The sequence below is a fragment of the Buteo buteo genome, chromosome 1 (assembly GCF_964188355.1).
Source record: "Buteo buteo chromosome 1, bButBut1.hap1.1, whole genome shotgun sequence".
Lineage (NCBI taxonomy): Eukaryota > Metazoa > Chordata > Aves > Accipitriformes > Accipitridae > Buteo > Buteo buteo.
The window spans coordinates 35,680,479-35,698,865 of NC_134171.1; positions in this window are offsets into that span (position 1 = coordinate 35,680,479).

Sequence of the window (18,387 nt, forward strand, 5' to 3'; positions counted from 1 at the left end):
GAGTGCAATTCCAGCTGCTTTTTTTAGTATTTTCACTTAGTGAAATTAGACGAAATTGTGTACTTTGAGGTGCTAAACATTCCCATGTCATGTTGGGGGCCTAAATAATGGTCATAATCATCTCTGAGTGGTGGAAATTACCACTAATCTGAAAAACAGTGAACTTCATTGGGACAACTTTAGGAATCTTCATTGCATGGAATTATTCCCATCCTATCCTAATGCCGTTAAATGGCACTGTATTTTGTCCCTGTGGAAATTATATACAGTGAAGGACTCCACATGAGAACAGGGAATCTGAGCAGAAAGCTTCTGCAGCCGGGAGTGCTAGTCTGTTCATGTAACTCCAAATCCACTTTTTATAAACTATAGAAATTTCACAACACACATTTTAACCTGTTTTTCTGTATGGTAGTACTTCTTTGGAGGGAGTCACTGTAAACTCAGATTTTTTTAAAAAAAGAAAGATCAGTTTCAGTCTCACACCTTCTCATTTTTCATGAGTTATGAGATAAACAGTATGTCTGCTGATAACACTTTATGTAACACTAGTATCACTTGCTTGGTAACACATTTGGTTCAAACGGAGCTTGACCCAAAGCATCCTGAGGTAGTCTTCCATTGCCTCTGAGTCAAAGCCCTGCACAAAATACCACACAAGCTTTATTTTCTTACCAGTTTACCTTCTGTTATGCTGGAGAATATCTGCATGCAAAAATTTGGTTATAGATAATTCAATTTATCTAGTGCGTGCTTTGCATATTTCTTTTATAATGGCTCCCTAATCAGCCCTGTCTAATTTGGTATTTCCTACTTCGATGTACCTTGACACTACTGCATATTCTCAACATTTTTCCAGGATAAAAGGGGATGACAATGTAACAGAAAAAATGCTTAAATCAACACTGAGAAGGACAGCTGAAGCTGGTATCAAATGGATGATGTTGCTGCCATCCAGTCTACACTGACACAGAACTGCTCTGCACTTATTTCAAGACATTAAAAAAGTTGAAGAAAAAAATAAAATTGAATAAAGATTGCAACTAAAGGTGAACAAAATAAAGAGACATCTTCCAAGGTGGAAAGAGAAAAAAGTGCAATATCTGTGGAGTGTGACACCCTGAAAACCACAAGTTACTGTATTTCACCAAAACACCTATCTCTTCAGCTCACTGCTTTCAAAGTGAGAACCTGAAGGCTGTTGCCAAGTTTAAACTCTGGGTAGCAGGGTAGGATACCAGGCTGGCCAAACACCATCAGCTGGAACCTGGGAAATAAACACAAAAAATCAGACAGATGTAACTTCCAAGGTTAGGCTAGATTGCCACATAAGCTCATAAGCAGAAAACAACACCAAATAAAAAACTAGGAAGTAAGTAGTTGTCGTGGTTTAACCCCAGCCAGCAACTAAGCACCACGCAGCCGCTCACTCACTCCCCCCCCGCCCCCCAGGGGGATGGGGGAGAAAATCGGAAAAAGAAGTAAAACTTGTGGGTTGAGATAAGAACAGTTTAATAGAACAGAAAAGAAGAAACTAATAATGATAATGATAACACTAATAAAATGACAACAGCAATAATAAAAGGATTGGAATGTACAAGTGATGCGCAGGGCAATTGCTCACCACCCGGGGACCGACACCCAGCCAGTCCCCGAGCGGTGATTCCCTGCCCCCACTCCCCAGTTCCTAAACTAGATGGGATGTCCCATGGTATGGAATACACTGTTGGCCAGTTTGGGTCAGGTGCCCTGGCTGTGTCCTGTGCCAACTTCTTGTGCCCCTCCAGCTTTCTCGCTGGCTGGGCATGAGAAGCTGAAAAATCCTTGACTATAGTCTAAACACTACTGAGCAACAACTGAAAACATCAGTGTGTTATCAACATTCTTCACATACTGAACTCAAAACATAGCACTGTACCAGCTACTAGGAAGACAGTTAACTCTATCCCAGCTGAAACCAGGACAGTAGTATGACTGGTCAGATGCACCAGGCTACATAGAAGTGATTCTGTTCTGCAGTTTTCCAGGGACCACAGGAAAAATAAAATTTAAAAAAACCCTCTTGTACAAGAAAAAAATATTCTAAGTACTCCCTCTTTTCAGAGAAAGCTTTCATTTTCTCAATTATTTATTCATTGTTTGAAACTAGAAGAGCATGCCAGATGGGTAAAATACTATTTTTCTCTCCCCTACCCTAACCACTCATGACCCCAAACAGTTCAAAAAGAGAAGAGGAAAGCCTGTTTAAACACCACATCAGATCATTTATTTTCAGAAGCCCACAGACATATATTGATGCTGTGTTCACATTGAACTCCACAACAGGGAGCATATTATCCCCAGCAGTGAACAAGGATTTATCTGCATCTCACTTAATTTATTTATCTTCTGCATTCAGACTTTGCTGATGCAGATATCTCCCTCTGTGCAGAGTCAGATTTTCTTTTAAAACACAGTAATGACCACGAACTTACTACTATTACCTGCTCAGTAAAATTGCTCTCAATAAACCAAGGCTCATATAACAAATGCATATCACTGCCGCTACAGTAGCAGTCAGAGAGAAAGGAAGATGTGAAAGCTGTGGGCTTGCTTTGCATTCTGAAAGGTGATTTCTCCCATCTAGAACAAATAAAGAAAGAAGAGGGGAAGTTTACTCTGCCACTGTCAAGCTAGAGAATGAACTAATCACGTATTCTATCTCAATCTGACACATTTCTCAGGCACTTGCTCTCAGAAGTTCAGAAATTAACAGGAAAAAAAAAAAAACAAAAACAAAAAACCAAACCGCACTTTTCTCAGAACTCCACTGATTTGTTATTGTTTTATTATGTGGTGAAACAGGCACTGATTCAACATGTTACAAATATTTGTCTAAGTCTTTAAAACCAATGCAAAGCAAGCCAAACAAATAATCCTGAATAGTCTCTACAGTCATATAGACTCAATCTGTCTCCAGCTGTCAGAGCTTCTGGGTGGATTTGGTATTCACAGAGAGGCAATCAACCCCATCTAAATTCTCGTGCCTTTTAGTCACAACATGTAACTTTGAAGCTAGACAACAATTTCTTGTTAAAATAAATTCTTAGTGGCATCTTACTGAGCACCTATGAGCTTCAAATAGTCAAAAAGACAAAGTTGTTTTCCTACAACTCTAATGGGTTCTAGCTGCTCCCCCGTCTGTACCCCCAGTTAATTAAAGCTGCACCAAAAGCCTCACTGCTCTTCCCATTTCTCTGAAGACTGCATATGCTGCTGGTGAAAGAGGCGGGGGGGGGTGCAATTCCTGAATGAGAGAAGAGTCTTAAAAAGCATCTCTCTGAGACTTTAGGCTCTGTTCTGAATACTTTGACATAGACCGTGCTGAGTGGAAAGGAGACACTGGGTTTTTTGAATACTGTTGCTCTTTTCTGTAAGAGCCATGGAGAACTTGGCACCAAGTTCCTGCTGTGTAGCTGTAATCTGCTTTTGGTTCTCACTTCCACCCAGTTAATTACTTTGGCAGCAACATATCACCTGAGCATGGTTTTTGCTACCAGGTAATTACCACCTTACAATTAAATAACTCTTCAAAATGGTTTAGTCTCTTCGGCTTTGCATCACTTGTAATTGAATCCACAGCACTGAACTAAGTCATTTGCCATAGGCCTTACAGTCAATGGAACAAAAAGCTTGTACATCTGAAGCTGGAAATAAAGCTAAGAAGACATCTCCACAGGCTTATCTTTCTGTTGGCTTCCAACATTTCTGGCTCCTGACCAGTGCTGCTGATGATGACTTTCTCTGGTGACTTAGTTGCCAGATAACAACTGCATCAGTAAAATGTTTGCAAGCAGCTAAACCTGCTGAGGATTAAGCTATCCATCAAAGACATTGGTAGACTGTCAAGATCATTATTCCTCTTCATCAATAAACCTTAAACAAGTACGTTATTCTGTCACCAATCAACAGTACAATCTGATGTTGTCTGATCAGCCTGGGCTCTGTCTTCAAGAACAGTCACCCAACGGGCACAGAAGGAGAAGCCAATATTTAAATGAAGAAGAAACCAATATTTAGATTCAGATTTGATCATGGCTAAACAAGAGTCTCCTCAATCACAGAAGCTGCCATTGGCTATCTGCATCTCCTATGTCCAACCAAGTGAAAAGAGCAATCAGGCATCTTAAATGCCAAAGCCACTTACATCTTGAGGCCCTTAATTCCTTCCTAATATGTAAAAAAACCCCCACATTTTTTGTACATTAAGTGTCACATAGACTGATTTTCTTCTGCACACTGAGTGCGCCAATTTCAGAGGAGAATTAGAGTTGTAAATGTGGAGTCAAGTGTGGGGACCCACAACACAGGTTAAGGAGCCCAAACCATGTATGAGAGAAAAGTCTTAATAAACATCTCTCCACTCAGCATTTACCACTGAAAGTTTAGCCTCTTTTTTAGGCCACACAACTCATTTTTGCAGTTCCTCATCTCAGATTCTGATCTCTGCCCAGTCATTCCACTCATGAAACTATGGACTCCACAAAGCAGCAGAGTATCTGCAAGTGAGATGATGCAGCACCAAATACTGCAGTATTCAGGTTGTGTCTAACTTGTTCAGGACCTGTTAGGAAGAGTCATAGCTTTCACCTGCTCCACAAAGGTGCTTTTCCTTGCTGGGGAGATTAAAGCAATGGAAAGGCTGGCTCTTGCTCAGTTTTCAACCAATATATAATTACAACAAATCAGTCCAAGAATGCAAAACTGCCCCCAGTTCATTCTGTTTTCAGGTAGAGCATATGGAGCTAGCCTCAGGGAGCCTGGCAAATCTCACCTTGTCCAACAGTCAATAAGTGTCTGAAGCCCAAGCCATGGTGCTGAGGCCAGCCCCTGGGAAGGTTTTTCCTCAGGGGTGGGGTGGGAGAAAGAAGGTTAAGAAGAAAGGAGGCAGATTGATCTACACATGGAGACTCTGAAACTTATGACGTCTGAAGAAGCTACACTAATCATAGCTTTTATCTGAAAACATATGTCAAAATAACACCCCTGACAAGAACAAAAAGATTAATCACTAACCTTACCACCTGAGAAGCATCTGGGGAATGGGATCATCTTGCATGTCACTTGGTTTTGTTTTGTTTCTGCAAACAAGAAGCACAGGTCTGGGACTCTATTTCTCTTGAAACTGAAACTGTGTTCGAAGAAGTACCACAACCCCTGTAAGCTAGGGAGATCACTTCGTGCTAGATGTCTAACCTACCAACAGGGAAAGCTGGGAAGAAAAAAATTTAGTATTAATATTATCTTCATATGGTCTCCATATTTGAGGACCAGGATATAAACATTTTAATTAGTTAATTACCATTTTCTTTTAATTAGATTGCCCTACTTCATGTACTTTGGCAAGACTCCTCATTGAGATGGACAGCAAAAGACAGTGATTTCTTTATTGGCCTGCTCTACTCTGTTTCAAACAAGGCAGAAAACTTCTTTCACAATGCCTAAATAAAGTCTAATACAGATCATATTTAGTAGTCATGATAAGCAAGAAAAGATCTTGATTCACAGAAGCTTCAATATTTTCAATTATACTGCAGGCTGATATTGGTTTTCAGGCAAAGGACAGTGTTTCCCACAGTTGGTTGCTACGAAAATTTGTCTCTGAACAGTCTTTCCAGTTTCTAGCAGTAAAGATTGAGTATCTTGGGTTATATAAGCAGACTGTCACCTATATTATCCTTTGTTCACCCCTTCTAAATGGAAACAATTATAAGTGTGCAGGAGTTTTCCTATGTAAAAACCATCAAGCAATAGTCTCAGCACTTATTAATCACTCGAACTCTGGTGTTTCGCTGCTGATTTACATTAGCTGAGGATATGCTTCATCCTGTTCCTTACTCTATGCATAAATCCCAGTGCATGCGTGTTATCTATTCCACTAGGCCTATCAAAGTGTCAGAGACTTCCAATGATGCAGAAAAAAAATCTTCAAACAGAGAAGGTAACAGTCTGCTGAACTTCTGCAAAATATTTTCAGACAGTAGAAGAGCGCATTTGGAGAGAGAAGAAAAAGCTGCATGCTAAGAATACCAAATTTAACTTTGATCTGTTTCATATCAAAGAGCACACAGATTTTAATTAGATCTCAGGCTCAAATACATTATTGCACTGCCAGACAGAATTAGAAACACTTCGTGTTATCAGGGAGAAATCTGGGGATTTCCACACTGGCAGAAGAGCGTTGATTACGGTAAGTAGTGCACCATGGCTAACTACATTTTTTAAAAACTTGAAATGTACTTAGTGTTCATGCCTTTCACCAGATTGAGAGCACTACAGAATCAATTATTTACTGCCAAAACAAATCATGGCATGAGCTATGTAGGTTTTCTTATACCCCCGACTTGAGAGTAAACAAATATTTATATAACTAGTTTTTGCAATCTTGAATTTAGGTAGGAGAGGCAAAGTTTCTACAGAGTTGTGATATCTTTTATCAGATTAGCTGAGACAGCTGGGGAAAAAAAAAAAGACACTCTGGGGCCCAAGTCCCCTCATCAATCACTGCAGTGAACCACCAAGTACCTCATACCACTGTTAGTCATAATCTTCAATCTACAGGATAAGACTAGGCACATTGAAATGGCCTTAGAAAGGTAAACAATGTCATGCAGTCAACATACTGGGCACAGGATAGTGAGAGTCCATCTGGGGAAGCATTTAGCCACCCTTGATAGCATATTGTACCTCAAATAGTGCTCAAACTGTCTTAAAAATCATCTTGATGTTTGTCAAGAATGTTTCCTGTTGGAAAGCTTCTTCAGAACTTCATTTATATAATTTTTAGTTATATTATTAATCATTGCCAGCCCATACCAATTTGCTCCCATGCTGTCACATAGGGTTTTTTCAGATTAAATACCTCTCCCTCCTCCTTTGTGTGTACACAATGAGTTCTTACAGAATCTCATCCACCCTCATTCTGTTGAACTGAGGAAGTCAAACTCTTATGCTTTCCATTTGTATGAAACACTCTCTCCGTCACTCTGATCACCTTGAAAGGTCTTCAGATGAGGATGAGTTCTGAGCTTGTCTTTCTGGAATCCAGCTAAGCAGTGTTATCCAGAGAATTTCATAATGTTTTCATCATGCTGCCTACAATAGCATTAATTCCCTGTTTCTGCAAGCAGATCAGTTCCCACTCCCTGAAATTCATTTAGTAATTCTGTCCAGAACAATCACATTTCTGCATGACCACTGTTGCTTCTACTTTGCCCATTTCCTTATCTTTCTAACTTTATTATTTCTTTAATGAACCTATCCCATACTTATCAACAGTTTCATCAAAAATGCTTTTTCTTTTTTAGGAAATCAATTATTTCTGTTCAGTACAAGTTACCCTCAGTAATCTGTTTTTGGTTTTTTTTCCATTGAATCCCATCCTATTTTGTTAGTTTCTATGCAGCTCCAATTTTTCTTTTCATCAGAGTACAGTCTAAATACTTACACAAGTCTGAAATCAAAGCAATGGAACTTTAGTTGCTTGTTTGATTATTTTTTTCTTAAATATAAGTTGTATGTTTCCTATTCTGAGGGCTCCCATAACCCTGTTACCTCTCCCCTTTACCCTAAGTTGCCTCTCTCTATGGTTTTCCTTATCAGTGCTACCAACACAAATGATCTTACAGGTGCACCTAAAAATTCTTAGTTGCTAATAGAAGATTTATAACTAGTTTCAGCTACTTAACGCCCCTTAAAAGTTATACAGCTGTCACTCCAATACACAGGTCTGCTTTTAAACTCACTCTGGAAATTCAGAAGTTGTTAGTCCCTACAAACAGTATGTATTTTTCAGCACTCAGTGTGCCAAATGTGAGAAACTACTCAGAGCATAAGGAATTTATGCAGCAACAGAGGTACCTGAAGCCTGTTTGGAAGACCCAGGTGATTTCCTATATCACCAGTGAATTCTGGTCCACAACAGCCCTGAATTTCATATTAGTTTCACGTTTATAAACTATGGATTTTTTCAGAGAATGTTTTTCTTATATAAGATGGGGTAAGTAACTATGATAATGCCATCTTTCTGCAATTTCTTTAAGTGGAAAAAAAAATGATCCAAAAGCTGTTCATGAGTCTGCATGTGGATTGAATACCTCTCAAGCCACTGATGTTAGGCTAAAAATGTTGTTAGCACAGAGGAGCCAATACATGAAGCAATTCCTGAATTAATTGCTTCAACGTAGCCAGTTATTTCCTTCATTTATCCATCAACTTTTGTGCACAGTGAAACAGTATCTGAATATTGAAAGTGGCAGCTGGACTACAACAGCAATTTTATGAAGCAGACATTTCAAATATCAAGTCTGATTAGATAAATTATTGCTATTGTCTACAATTCAGACAACTCTCAGGCTGTCAGTGCTTGCATTCAGTCATAGATAGTTCATGCATGAAATTCACAGCACAATATGACTGTTGACTGACAGATAAAAGTCTTAACATCTATATACATTAGACTTAATTAATACAGAGCATTTTAGGTGCTTCAGCAAATCATTAATAGTAACACTTTCTGCATGCTTTCATTTTCATCTGGATCTATATTGGGCATACTTAATTTGAAATAAATAGTATGTTTCCTCATTAGCAGAATAATTAAGGACCACAAATAGGTTTCTATTTATGGCAGAGATGATGTTTTGATTATGTATCCCAAAATAGAGTGAAAGCATCTGGCTGGGAGTCTCAGTACTGTTGAAGTAAAAACAACAACATGTTTTAAATGGATGGTTAAGTAGAAGTTACTTAAACTGCAAAGCTGAATTACTTTAAAATATACAGGAGTATTACAGCATTGCCTGATTACTTGTTTCCCATATCAAACGCTCCTTAGAAAGCACACTCAGTCAGAAGATAAAGGTTCCCTCTTTAAAAGTATATTCATGAAGGAGGGGCTTAAAATAAGAGAGATACTTTGGAATAAATTTGTTACAAATAGAAAAAAACTAACAGAGGCATTCCACTCCATTCTTCCCCCGTTTTATTTCTCCTGGCCATGAAGAAATGTCCTGGATTCCTGAAGAGCCAGAAAAATAAACAAGCTTATATCATACATGAAACCCATTCCCCAGTCAAGTGGTCACATCTGATGTGATTCCGGCCATTGAACTGGAATTTTTATTTGCAACTGTCCATGCCTGTCAGACCACTGCTGGTATGCTTCTGGTGTAGTGAAGTACAAGCATGTTCAAACCAGTTTCCTGGAGTTCGAGTGATAAGTTCCTTTAGTACTTGAAAGTCTGAAGAGTTAAGCAAGCTGCTAGTTCATATGGATGATGATACTTTTGATAAAAAGAGAACTTTTTAGTTCTTTTTCTTAATGATTAATGGATCATTACATGAGCTAAAGACAATGCAGTACTATTCAAAGTTAATTTAACAAGCAAAGGGACTGCAAAGACGGCTTGGAAGAAAGATTTAGCACTCCTAATATGTCTTGGAAAATTAAACTTCTTGGACATACCTAGAGTGAAATTTAATATATGAATATTTATATTAATATATTTTTCTCTTATTCTTTTTGCTTAGATATATGTACTTACACACACACATACACATTAGGTATAGTGTATAACGTAGACTGTAACTGCTTTTAAAAAAGATTACTCCTGTGGCTTTTTGTTTGCATCTTAAAGTGCTATTTTTAAACTGGGAGTAGGAGAGCAGAAATTATGCCTCCTGTCTCAGCTTTATAAACCAGACGTTATATACAATTTCTCTATGTGTAGTCCTGTTTCATTAGGAAGCCAATTATAATACCACTTTATCCATTACACAACAGGTATCTTCCGAACAGTTCACATCATTGAAGCTCAGTCTTTGTTGCCTGGTAGACAAGAACAAGCAAAGAAATAGTATATTCTATTCTGCCCAGTGACCTGGAGTATGAATGCAAAACATTGTATCCAGAAGCAATGGTTTTAGAGGAGCTCAATCTATGTCTCTAGAGTTTTCCTGTTAGATGCATGGAATCTGTGAATCACGAGTCCTGTGCTGAAAGGCAAGAGATGATTTCCCATCTGTGGCTCAACATAATAACCTCTCCTCTATCTCAGTCTATGTGCCACTGCTGTTTGAGGGTAGATCATCAACAGCCTTATAGTCAAAGGAGCATTACTAGCTAATACTCTTTCCAATAGCAGTACAACATCATGGTCCATCCTGTGCCATGGACTGGCTGATTACCTTATCACATCTTGACTGCTGAAAATGCACAAGTGTAACCAAAGTGCCAGTCACATGAGCTTCACATCAATATGAAGATTTAAAAGTGATTCAATTTTAAAAGCTTATTCTTCCTTGATCAGATTTTTGTGGTAGGATGCTCTTTAAAACAGATAGTATTAGCCATAACTGAGCCAAACTGTCAGCAAACTGAACTATTGCGGCATTTAAACTTTGGTTAACCATATCTGACAGTCGACATTTCAAGCAGACTTGTTCATGTGTTGAAGACCCAATTCATTCTGCAGTGCAGTTTTCCACAATCCATGATGCATACACTAGATTCAAATATTTATTTTCCTAAGGGATACACACTTTCTGCAAGCTCTTAGATATGCTACAACAAAGTAGCTAACCTAGATGATAATGAGTAATACAACTAGTCACTATATACTATAGCAAGACATAGCTTTCTGAAGATTTAGTTTAGTCTTTTTTAAAAAGTCTGTGCTCAGAAGTGTTCTAGATATTCTAAAACTACTGAAATGATTTTATTCTCCTTCTTCTTTGAAAAGTTGGTCCCCCAAAATTAATTAAAATGGTAGCTTTTAGCTTTGGTCTGTTAAAACTTCTTTTATACTTACAACATATTGTCAAGAGAACATATATCTAGTCAATAAAAAAATAATCAGCAAAACCGGGTGAGATATTTACCCATTAAGGATCAACATAAATGTTAGACAGTGTTCTGAGGGTCAGCTATGAGCAACTGAAAGAAGATACAAATATTACAATAATATTAATTAGAATTTAATCTCTACCTCTTTCCATTTCTGAAAAGTCATGAGAAATAGTATTAGGTCTTACCACATCAGTTGCTAAACACTGAAACATAACAGGTCAGCTTCAAAAATCAGTTTCCCCTGTCATCATTTCCTCCCTCCCCATAACTTTCCCACTGATTCAACTGTGGAATTGCAATCCACCTACTTTTACCAAAACACTCTGACAGAGCTTGAGAAACAGATAATTCATCAGGAATAGAAGGTTGCAGTTAACTTGAGCATAATGACTCATGCATTTTATGCACAAAATTACTTAGGAATTGCCATTTACATTGTTTTCCATCCTTTAAAAAGTTATATTAGGTTTTAATAAATGCAACAAGAGTTGCAGAACGATATTACAAAGGATTCTTTCACTATTTTACAGTTAAATGATACTACTATGAAGTATTGTGCTACCAGCTTGAAAGATAGCTCCATCTTGGGCCAAGATATATTGGTCTTATCCACACCAGGAAGGAAACAAACCACTGGCAGGATCAGAGTTTTTGTTGGGTGAATGAATATCTCCTCAGCAAAAGGCTGTAAACTGGCAAACCTCAGAAGTAATACATACTGTAAGTACCTCCTAATTTAAACAGTGAAAAGTCCACAGGTATGTGGGCCTCCTGTAGAAGGTACATGCACATTGATCTTTTGCCTAAGAATGCTAGAGGTGTAGGACCAAAGTAGGGCTTTTCACTGACCTTGGGATGTCCCAGTACAACTAGTCCTCAAAATAACAAATAATTGCTGGTATCAGGTTATAAACCCAGACCCACAAGTCTGCAGTAACTCAAATGAGAAATCCAAATTGAAATCTAAAATACTGTCAGTCACTGCTGATTTCAACCAGGAAGACAGGCTGAAAAAAACAGGGTCCTGAAGGCAAAATTTGCAGTGTGCCCTTCTGCAGCCTGAAGCCAAACAATTTGTTGTCACAAATCCTTGCAAAATGAAATATAATATTTTTATAGGAACAAATGTTGTTTATGAAACTGATTAAAGAAAAGGTTACTGGAAAGTAAGTTTTGGTGACAGAAACTCCATTTATTTAACAGTGCAACACTTAGCTTTTCACTGGGTGTAAAGCAATTTCATGTGACCTTTTTCAAAAATGATTAAGAAATGTTGGCTTCACTTTGTGTCATATGCAAAATTATAACTGAGATAGGGTTTCAACCTGTCAGCAAAAAAGAACAACTATAAGCAATTAATATAACATTCCAATGATTTGTAATGGCTTGAACACTGGAGACAAACACAGTACACTACTCACTAGGATTCAAGTAAAGAAAGCTGTAAACAATAAATAATGTTCTCTTCCCTTCAAAATAGAAGTCGATAAAACATACCAAAAGTTTAGGATTCTCAAAAGTTGTAATGATCAACAACTTAAAAAGATAAAATTTTTAAAAAGGTTTCTCTCAATTGCATTATGTATTTTGTGCCTTTGCCATGTACCTCAGTTGCATTTTTCAAGTTGGGGTCTTTGTTCTTGTTTTCTCCACATGCACAGAGAGAAAGATCCTCACCATTCACTTGTCTCCCAGAACTCAGGATGTAAGGACAAAGCGGCAGCCAGGATTAGGCTCCTGGCAAAGCCCTGGGAGATGTGACATGGAAGCCTGAGCCTAATTTCCAAACAGTCCTTTGGTTTGGGCCAGAGCACAGAAAAGTCCCCCCAGGTGCCTGAAAACTGGATTTACAGTTTCTGCTCTGACTGACGCACCAACATACTTTCCCTGCTGCCAGGCAGCAAGAGGGTGGGCAGATTGAATTAACTGGAAGATGGTAAAATAGAAGCTGTGTTTTGAAACACTCCTCTGCTTTTATTCAGCATAGGATATTATAGTGGAAACAAGGCTGGGGTACTGGAAAACTTTAGTCCCTTAAAGTACTGCAAACCCAAGATCTTATCAAGTCTTACATTATTCAGTGATGGGGAGGGTTAAGTTAATCCATGTAAAAACCAAAGCAAGTAATAGATAGATCTTATTCTTTTACTTTTGGAGAAAATCTTAAAAATGTGATCTCTGATGGCTCAAAACCGGAAGGCAAAGAAAATATACCCTTTGAAGTTCATGGCATTTTTAAAGACCTGATTCATGATTTTCAAATGCTTGAAGTGGACAGTCATTTATTAGTTCAGAATAAGAAGTGCTAGAATAAATAGAAAACAATTGTTTCACTCTTATCACGTATACTTTTAAATGTATGATATGTGATAGACAGTCTTGCGTTCTGTCTTTACACATCAAAGAGTTTTTTCTTTCAGAAACAAATCAAAACCGTTAATCAAATTCACATCTGGAGAAGTAAGGGTGCAAAGATGTGTGTTTCATAATCTTTATACCCAATAAAAGTACTGTGATCTCACCTAGTACTGCAATACCATCACGGCTTTGGACAAGGCTGAGTAGAGTCTCTGCCTTTTTTCAAACTAAGCTCTTTTCCCCCAGTTGACACCATCTCACAGAGGAAGAAGGAACCTCCCTGTCCTCAGGGACCCCACCCCAGGGCACAGGATGAAAATGCAAGATATCTCTGGGACTTGTCCTTTTTCCCTAGCTCTTCGGGGAATGAGTTGCCCTGCCCAGCACACTGCCACACCACCAGTGACCCTGCAGCATTTTTCTGGGAAGGGATGAATTGCTACCAGTGGTGGGTGAAAGGGAGAGGGGGAAGTGAGGTGGGGTTTGTTTTGAACTTCCCTGCTTCCATATTTTTGTAGAAAACTCCAGAAATTATATACTCATTCTAAATGAATGGAGAAGACGTAGGGACAGTGTGTTGTAGGTGATCCAGAGTGGGAGAAGAGCAGGCAGCACAGAAGACTAAGACAGCAGTCAGAACAAGTGCCACAGCACCAAACCATCTGGGCAATGCATGCATTTAGGGTTGCTTTACTGTCTATCTGTAAATAGTCCATTTACTTGCATTGTCTCTAGTCTTAGTCAAAGTTCTGCAGAAGTGGTGAGCCCTTTGATGGCTTTCCCTGAAGAAATTAATAGTGCTCCCTCTCAAAAAAAATGCCCGTGTAATGATTCCTTCAGTTCTTTTTTTATAGAACCATTGCCGGGTTACTGAGTTGATTTCACTTCTATCCTTTAGGCAAAGTGTTAGCCACACGTACTCCTCTTCCCAAATGGTACTAGGGTCTTTCTACTCCTGGGGGTCCATATTGAGAAAGAAGGGGAACAGAAAGAAGTTACAATTCCATCACTAATAGGACATTAAATCTTTTCTTTTTTTGCTTTTATGATACTAGAACATGGTTGCAAAACACCTGAAAGCTGCAGGAAGCAGAAATAAAAGCATATGGTTTAAAAACAGTTCAAAGTCTGTCTACATAACCTCATACATATTTTTAACCAGGATGGGATTATGCTTAAAAATAAACCTGAAAAAGGCCATGCCCATTAGTACAACTGATAGCAGTAACAAGTGCATCTTCCTGAATTATATCCATATCCATACAAAAGTAAAAAACTGGCAGCAGTTGTTTCTTATCAAGCTAGGGCTCTTCATACAAACAACTTAGTTTTAACAACATATAAATGACTGCAAAAAATGCTTCTAATTCATTCTCCTAAATACTAGAATGTTTCTGGGATTCTAAAGAAAAGCCGTTATGTTTTTGGAGAAAAATGCCCCTGTTTTCGCACACACACACAAATACATGATTTGGAAGTTGGGAGAATTCAGGTACTTTTTTTGAAAATTAAGAAAGTCAAAATATGCAGGAACTGCAATGTTGGGGTTTTTTCCCCGTAACATGCAATTTCACGAGTAGCTTTCAAAATCAGCTCATAATCAAGACACTCTTGAGCCATGCCTATAACCTGCCATGAGTGCATCTCCATGAGCACTTCAGCTCCTGTCAGCCATACTCCCACACACAAAGTGAATCTCCCAGTTGTTGCTGCTTACCACATTTTGGTTCACATTGCAGAGTAGACAAATTACAAGAACGGTGGTTCTTATCAGATGAAATGAAACTGCAGGGTGCACTCCAGGAGCAAACCAAATGCTCTCCAACCACTAAGGGGCATTCAGTTCACAGAAAAGAGCTAGTCTGAAGTAAGCCTACCTGTAAAACATATATTTCATGATTGGGTTATCAGCACAGTATCCCTCTGCAAGTTTACACTTACAGAGCTGTAACATCTATTAATGTGAAAATAAGACTATGAACTAAATAGTTATCATTTAACTTGAGGACAGTCCTCTAGGCTCATTCCTAGCTGGAAAGCTGCTCTAGTACCAAAATCAGACATGATTGTCTTGAGGCAGAACACGTACATTCTGTGTTTAAAGAGCTGGGAAGGGAAGTTATGTTTGTACTTAACTATATTATAGATAATAAATAGGGAAAAAAATCCATTCAAATTCTAACAAAAAGAAGCAATCTGAAATATCACTTTCTGAGTATTCCCATGAGTATTTTTCATTCCAAATCAATTAGAGGTTAACTGGAAGGAGATGTAACAGGCACATGCTTTCTTTTGTAGCAAACGTGACGGCGCAAATAGAAATGGTTAGAGGGCAGGTATTCTGAGCAGTCAACTGTTTTGCCAACTTCACTTACACACAAAGTACAAATTAGGGTGCTAAAAAAGTCACAGCTTGCTTTTTCTTCATAAGATCTGTAAACATTTTTTGGTTTTCATGTGCCTTCTGCTTTTGAGTCTTTAGGTAGCATTTGCTGAGCATTTTAAGTTTTATCTGTTTGCATGAGGCAAGACTCCTTTTTCAGTCATTTATTTATTTATTGAATGAAAGTGGATATCATGTAATTAACCAGTTCTAGGAGCTGGAATTTTATAGAATGGAAGCAAATAAAAAAAATGAAGTACTGTCTGGGAGCCTCATTGTACAGTCACAAAGAGTGGTCACATGCTGCAGCAGCCCAAAGCAGCCCAAACAGAAATTTCTAAAAAATGAGTTGGATGTGTTGGCTCTTACAAAACCTTTCAACACCCATTCATTTCATTCTAAAATGAAATTATATTAGAACCTTATATGAGGTCTTCATTATTATTTCAGAACATGGTTTAGTGGGCGTAGTGGTGTTGGGCTGATGGTTGGATTTGATGATCTTAAAGGTCTTTTCCAACCTAAATGATTCTATGATTCTACAATTCTATGATTATCAGGACAGATTCTAAAAAAGGAACAGACTCAATGGGTATCAAAAATCAGAATACTGTCAACTGAACAGAATTTCACAACATTTTTATGTACATAAAATAAAACTCTTCTAGCAATTATATGTATAATTTTAGTAAAGGTATGCAAAAGTAAATATTCAGCAAATTATCACTTTGGTGGCTCACTCATAATTTGGAAATAGGCAGCCTCGATCTGCATTTGACAACTTTATGCACAGCAGTAGGAATTCTAAAAGCTAAGTGTACAGCCATGTCATTTTCATCTTTTTGCAAAGAGCAGGCACCAATGTTAAATCTATAGCCAATCAAAATTAATTTCAATTTTTATTTGAAATTACTTGATTCCAGAAATTGGCACTTGATCTAACACAACTTGCAAGATCACAATATTCCCATGAAATGGGAAATCTCATCCTTCTTACATTCTGTTGAACAAACTCCAGGAAACCCTAGAAATCAAACATTGTCTAATTAATATAGAGAAAACATTTTATTCCATAAGCAGGAAATGTGAGCTGAATAAGGGGGCATTACTGCAGGGTATTCCAGCTATGAGTTCCACACCCAGATAGTAGCATCCCAGGATTTCAACTGTAGCCTGAGTTGAGAGAGATTGGTTTTATAACTGAGCAAGAAACAGGAGATGAACAAAAGACTGAAAGGAAGGAAACTGGAAACCTTCCTTCATACATTTAGATTGCCCTTAGGAATTACACTGTTTCTTTTGTTCTGTAATCAGTACAATTTTTGTGCTCAAGAAATTTCTATCCTTCAAGTTTTTCACAATTCCAGTGAGCATAGATACTTATAGTGACAAGTGCCTATAAAAGTGGAAGAGTGTAAGTAGCAACTTATAGTTGGTCTTCTAATAAGAAGTAGACTTTTGTCTAAGAGTGACCTAATTTTTACCAGTTTCGCTGTGGGCATAACAGAGTTTAGCTACAGCACTACTGACACAGCTCAAAGAAATATCAATATCTCCATTATGACAGAGTCAAGCTGGTATTTAAAAATCTTTAATCCCTGCATTCAAGCTCTTCATTCTCAGGACAGGGTACTAAACATGACTTATGCAGAAGTATATGTCCCTGACCTGGGCTCCATGACAAGAGGCTAAGAGGCCAAGTGACCAGCACTCAGCACACTGCTCTTGCACAAGCTGCCAGGGAATTCATAACACCCCGAGCAACAACCCCCATCATCAGCGGGAAGCAGAGATTGCTCTCCCACAGAGACAAAGTGCTGGAGGAGCAGCACATCATTGGGGGGTGGGCAGCAGCTGTTAGAGGGTATAACATGCCTGGGTCCCATGTCTGTCTTCAAAGCAGGATCAAAAAAATGGGTGTATATAAATAAGCTGTTTCAATGGAGATCCGATACAAAGTCAAAATTGTGCCTAACCACTTTTAACAGAAAGAACATCTGTGGTAGCCGAAACAGTAAAGCTAGTGCAGCTAAGACTGAAATCCCCATCTCCAGCCCCACTTTTCTCCCCTGAAGAGGTGACCTAGATTTAATTCTGGAGTATGAATTTTCCAAAAGTACAGATAGTTTCCAAAAGTACGGATAGTTTCCAAAAGGAAAAAAGGCCCCCTGAAAATTGAGTGGCTGTGGAAATTCTGCATGCACACTCTAAGTACTAACACAATACCTTTTAAACTCATAATATTAGACTCACAAATACAAGACACCACTGCTTCCTACTGTTTCATCAAGCCATCAAAATCATATTTTTATCATGCCTCAAATATAGTTTGGAAAACAGACATAATTTGAAAAACAACGTTTTGGAAGAGACATTAAAAGTTATGAGACCTTGTCATTATTCTAAAGCTAAAACAGCACTATGATAAAAGTACTAACAGAAAGAAGTTTCTAGGAAGATACTGACATATCACTTTGGTTCAGATACTTTAGAGCTACCAACGTGTCAAAACTCATGGAATTTCATAACTGTTTCTTAAATTCTTCAGAATACATCATCTGCACCTAAAAAGGAGAGGATTTCTTTGAGAAAATATGAGAAAGAAAATCTTTTGTGGCCTTGGATGTCAACCAATGCTCAGTATAACAGAAGTCTGCATTCTTAAAAAGGCCATACAGGATATTTTTGGCAACATCCTAAAGGGAAAAAAAAAAATTCTGGTAAACATGTGGAGTAATTGTTCAATGGTCAGGCAGTT